This window comes from Genypterus blacodes, unplaced genomic scaffold (assembly GCF_046128005.1).
Source record: "Genypterus blacodes isolate CSIRO-AG114 ecotype Tasmania unplaced genomic scaffold, CSIRO-AGI_Gbla_v1 ptg000030l_1, whole genome shotgun sequence".
Classification (NCBI taxonomy): Eukaryota; Metazoa; Chordata; class Actinopteri; order Ophidiiformes; family Ophidiidae; genus Genypterus; species Genypterus blacodes.
The window spans coordinates 2,604,216-2,610,657 of NW_027466843.1; positions in this window are offsets into that span (position 1 = coordinate 2,604,216).

Genomic DNA, 6,442 nt, shown 5'->3' on the forward strand with positions numbered 1-6,442 from the left:
TTCTGTAGAATGTTATATATATATATATATATATATAACACACACACATATATATATATATATATATATATATATATATATATATATATATATATATATATATAATAAAAGGAGAAATGAGGCTGTGATAAAAATTGGCAAAACATTTGGTATGTATGTTTGTTTCAAGTTACTTAATTTCCTATTTTCCGAGGTTTATCCATTGACTGTAATTTACGCCACTGTGGAGATAAGTGTGTATATAATTACTGAGTGTAATTGCTGTGGGACTGCAAACACATACGTCAGCGCTATCAGTTTCTAAGCTGCAGAAAGCCATGATGTCCAACTGTACATGACCATCAAGTTTCATTAGTCTACTGAATGACCCACTGGGACTCATTTAGCTCCTATCAGGGGATTGCAACACTCAACGCAAATAGGGGTTTAGGTTTTCAATGCTTTTGAAATGTAAGATACTGTAGTGACTATGATAGGACGCTCATCCTTCTACGTAGTCTTTTTATAGGAGCATTCGTATTGAGGAAATCCCCCCCTTTTCATGTTATGAGCTGTTTATTTTTCTCCACTGGAAGGCCTGCTGCTTTAATACTATAAGACCTATAACACTGATGAAACACGTTCAACTGTAAAGAGGGTAAAGTCACAGAGGTTATATGGGTGTGCGCTATTTAAATGATCAGGTAATATTAGAGTTTGTTTACAAAGCAGCTCTCACAGTGAGGGAGTAGGCTCAAAGTATAGGAGTACATTTGAATTGATATGAGAAAAGAGATTTGAAACAGTTCCTTCTTCTAAAACAAGACTACTGAAAGAGGAATGGGAAGTGCAACTAACATAAGCAAAGGAAACACCAAATGTGTCCTCAGAGCTTTAACCTGTCATTGGCAGTCTGTGTTGGCACGGATCAAACGTGTGCAGAGATGTCTTTCGAAAGAGAACAAAAATAACTCTCTGAAGCAATAGCTTTGAATTTCACGAGCTTCTTGAAATTATTGTGGATAGTTTGTGGTGGCTGTGTCACATTGTTTCATACTGATCAAACCCCTGGGTCTGCAGATCTGAACGCAGACCCCTCCTATAAGCTTGAGACAGCTCAGAACGGCTTTGGACAATATTGACTGCATTATTTCTTTATTTTGAGAGGTTGATATGCCGTGGAGTATAATTTAGTGTGTATGGTCCATGATTTTCTGTCTGAGTGCTGAATCCGTTTTGGCAAGAGGTCTTAACAAAAATAATGGGCAAGATATTTTCTTCCAGCTCCCGATTTGTCTCCTTGTCCCTTGATGCTTCAGCACTTGACCTGAACATCACTTGTGGTTTGATGTCAGTGAGAATGTTCCGATCTAGGACCAAAGATGGCAATCATGTCTGTCACCAATAATCTTTTATTTATTTATTTTTCAACTTGGCCACCTCATCCAACTTAGTTCTCTACCTTTCACATTTTCAACAGCAGCTTGATGTTGGGTTCAGTTTCTTAGTTAATCCTAGTTTTGCATATATGTTCATCTTTTAACTCCCTTTGCATGGATGTGAAAACAGCAGGAGCAAATGAGTCGCTGAAGATAAGCCGACTATGGCCTCAGTGTGCCTGACCATAGAGTGGTCACTGAGACAAGGGCCGCACGTACAGGATGTCAACAGATTAAGCTCCTTAGCAAATCTATTTTAAGACCTAAACGAAAAAGTCAACCGATGGACCTTTTCTATGAATCTCTGTTCACGGAACTTTACCACTCTACTTTACCAGTGAACACTAGTTTCAGCCTGAACACAGTAATGTAACAGAGATGAAACTGAAGCACTGAGTCTTATGATTTTGTGTGGAGTTTGACTGTAGGAATCACACAAAAATAAATCTCTTTCCACAGGGGAATAGAATATCCCTGGATGTCCAACAGAGGCTAAATGTCAGCCTGAACCCCAATCGACAGGGGAAATGATTATTCCAAAAAAGGCAGAATTTAGAGTTATTTTAGGGGTGCATTTTTGCGACAAATATGTGAAGAGTGTAAAAAAAGAGTGGTAGGAAAAAAGGAAGGCTTGGGAATCAAAATAAGAGTCTCGCCATCAAGCTTTGCCCATCGTGCCTTCAGTAGACAGTATTTTGCAGCTACTTCCAGTTCCAGCTCCTGTATTCATTTATGACATCAGCTTAATCTAAATAAACATGTAGATTGAAATATAATAGAATGTTTTGTTACACACGTTGTAAGTGAGTCATTCAGTAAGCATACAGAGAAACACAGGTCAATCCAGCAATATTAATATACTAATATTCGCAAGCATTCAACTGAGAGCACAGAATAATAGAGTATAGCGATTCAGCTAGACAGTATGAATATTAACAGCTTCCCTGATTATCTACACAGATGCTCCAAATAATATGATGGCATAAATAGAAATAGAAAATGTTGGAAGAAGTAGGAATAAAGATTACAACATACAAACCTTACAACATTACACCATGGTGATGGTCTTCTTCTATAGAATTGATTCCATAGAAATTATGAGAGCATAATTAACATAATGAATTAAAGAAATGCTGAAAGATCTAATCCATGAAGAGGTGCTTAACACAGATTATCCTGCTTAGATGATCGTAATTTGCCAAAATAGACAAACATTTTCTTTAAAAAGAAAAGCATTGTGATTGTTGTGAAAACACAAAAAAGGTTATGATTGGAAGATTGGGCATTCCTATGTGTTTATTGGGTTTGTACTATTTCTCATCATCATGTTTACAGTGAATGAATATTAACCTAACTCTGTGTATTAAGCAGTTTAAGCTGACAGTTCAAATATTATACATAAGGGGACTCATGAGCAAAGCTAAGCACGCTTCTGAACTTCTCCTTCACGTAAGTATGTCGGCTCTCATTTTTGTTCAACCTTTACGATGCCAATTTAACTGTGCCGCCATCACATCACTGCCGCTTTTTGATAAAGAGCCCCGTCCAACAGCCTCTCTATTATCAGCTGTGTTTGTTCAACCTCGCCACTCATTAGCGGACCCCCTTCTGGCTGTATGAATGGACGGCGGGGGTCAATATACTGACCCTGCGTGCCAGCTCACTGCTCATACTGCAAATAACAGAGCCCTGTGTGTTCTACAGATTGCATCACAACCCCACTAATGAGCAATGGCATTGGCCTGAAACACTAATGCAATTACGCAACAAAAGGGCCTACAGTATACTGCAAATCAGGTCTATGAGAGGGGAATGAATTGGATGTGACAACTGTATGCTGCTATGTTTTGCATGGGGAGAAAGAGAGGAATAGCACAGACAGGAATTAAAGAAAAAGGCAGATGAGGAATAAAAATGAACACAGAATATAGACTGTGTGGCCAGATTGCAAAAACAAAAGCAAACAAACAGACAAACTATAAAAGCACAAGGTTCAGGAGAGAACAAAGCTGGAATCAGCATGTGCCTTTATGTACTGTAAGCTTTTAAATACAAAATAAAGCCATTTCTGTTTTTCAATTGGGAGAGTACTGCACATAGAACACACACTAATCACTAACGATTACTACATGAGAGTAACCCAAGGCTTCACCCTCAGACAAAAACAATGCATATAACATATGGGTACAAGTTTTAATAAATGAATTAGGTGTACTAATGGAAGAACACTGCATATGGAGCTGAAAGCCAAAGCCAATTTCAAAGCTGAAGTTTGAGCTTTTCCTGACTTGCCATTTTGACTGGTATACTAGCCGGGCCCCAGCAATGGCTTCTCAAATTGTTGAGTGAAGGGAGAGGTCGGTCACCTCAGAATCCGAGGCTCATACTGTTTATACTGTGATGCCTTACACTCAGTGCCTTAAAGCTACTGAAACTCAAGACCAACTTTTAATCGCACCGCATTTTGATCATAAACGTCAAAAGACAGCTGTTCCTTTAGATGGTGTGGTAGTAGCGATGATACTCACGAGTGTGTTCCCCATCAGGGAGCAGAGCTGACATTTGTGGCTGATGAAGGTTAAGAAACCACAGAAATAACCTCCAACAAATCAATAGCAAACCTCTGAGAAGAGTCCCGAACCAAACAGGGCATAGATGTAAAACATTGTAAATAACACTGAGCTTATAAGAGCTTTGCAATATTTGAGTTTTCCAAATCATGCTCCTTTGATCTATTCAGGATGATTGGCAAATTCTCCTCTGACTAGTCTAAAGACCAGCAACACTGAGTTCTTAAACTGAGTAAACATCCTTTAAAAACTGAAACTTGAAAGAATGAATGAATCCATGCTCAACATTGAGATCTTGACTTCAGAAAGGTGCAGCATTGAAGGTAATAAATGCCCATGAATGAAATAGGAGGCCAGTGTGGGATGGGTTGGTTCCCAGACTGGCCTCCTGAACCAGGACTGATATTTTTCACTAACAGTGTAATTTAATATGCAGAGATGAGGAAGAATGGTGAAACACCAAAGATGTAATGAAACACATGAAGTCTATTTACTGTTAAATGTAGCAGGACAGTGAAATGTCCTCGCTTTATCCCTCTACCACTGCAATTTCAATCAAAATAAATAATCTGGTTCCAATATGTGGGTGGAGCAATTTGCCTATCATATACAGTGACTTTATAACATACAAAACAATAAAATATTAACTGTAAATTACATCCTATTTAGCAAGTTGAGTCAAATTGAAATCAAACTGAGGAATAAAGAGCATCAACAATGTATTTGTTAGATATACAGCATGTCGTTGGAAGGGATGGATGCATTAAGGAGGCTGTGGCTATCTTGTAGCTAAGATTACATTCCCCAAACATAGTCTGGATTCCCCAGGTACCGGTGTTAAGTGTCGAGCATGAAGATAAGAGGAACTTGATTAGCAAGGGTGCTATATTTACTGCCATTAGACAGGATACTCGCTCTCTAAGGTGGTCTCGGGCACACTTTTCATTCGACGTTGGTGTTTGTTTTTGGCTTCGACCACAAAATCCGAACAGTTCCAGGCAAACCTAGATAACTTTTTCTAATGGGGGACAATGGAAAACACTGATATTTGCTAAACAACAACTCCATTCTCCTGTAAAGCTCCATCACTGTTGATTATAAGGAGCAAAGTGACAGAACAGTGGCAGCAACTGTGAAGGAACATGTGCCTGTGTAAATACAGAGGTGATATGCTTGTCAGATTGTGCGAGAATGAAGCCTGGTCCCCATGAGGCTTTCACTCTCTCACATGACTCTGAAATACAATCCTTGTTTTTGCTGGTGTGCTGAAAAAAGGCAACTTTTGAACATCTTTGTCCCTTTGTACATCAGCTTTTAAACAACTAACCTGTATATCAGGTAGGAATGAGAAAGAGGAAGGGAAAACAGAAAGAGGGACAAAAACAAAGGAATTCAAGTTGTTAAAGTTCTGAAAAAGTTGAGGACATTCCTGTTAAGCTCACAATTATAAGGGAAACTTCAGTCTCTCTCCTGCAAGTTATGACACTTTGAAAAATGTTTTAGGAAGTGAAGAATTATTTTGACATGCTATACAAAAACATTTTAGGGAGAGATTCATTGTTTTTAGATGAAAAAAAAGGATGATCTGTGACTTTTACAGGAAACAAAGAAAGTGTCTCTGCGCGTCCGTTTGGGAGGAAGGGAACCGAGCGAACCACACCAAGAACCCAGGCTGGGAACCGCCCCTTACTGTGTACCCAAGGGGTCAAGGTGACATTCCACAACACCTCTGAGACTGCTCTAATGGAGGGATTGGTGCATGGCTATTGTTGAGTGGGAAGGGAGAGAACATGAAAAGTGCTGTAACCAGAGATGGAAGTATGTAAACAGGCCAGAGGGAGGGAAATTGGATTCTGGGGCAAGATGACAGAGAGAAGGTGAATGATGAAGGGAATGAGGACAGGGATGCTTTGGAGGATTGGAAAAAAAAATGTTTTCCAAGTATATGAATGAATAAATATATCAATAGCTTAATCTCTGTAACGTTCAACAACATGTAACATACCTATTATATAAATATAACTAATCATATTGTCTAACTAGTTGTTATATATACATTTGGTTTAATGTTTTAACTAATTCAATTATTCTCCAAGGCAATAGTTTCCCCCCCACACGGCACCTTACCTGTGGTGGCGATTGTGCATCAAAACATTTCAAACGTCAAAAATGTCAGATGCTGAAATGTAACATATTTTCTGATGCTATTTCTGGGCTGGCTGGGGTAAAAACCTGTTTTATTCGACACCATCTCTGCCATCCACTGACACAAAAGCCAAAGTTCTACCCTTCGGCTCTAATTATGGGGTTTGGCAGAACAAATTAAGACAAATCCCTTTTGGCGTTTGGTTAATAAGTCAGCTTTTGAACTTTTTTTGAAGAATGTTTTCTTTGATGTATTGATGTGTACAGTGCAAGTAAATATATAGACATTAGAGTACTTCGTAAGGCACA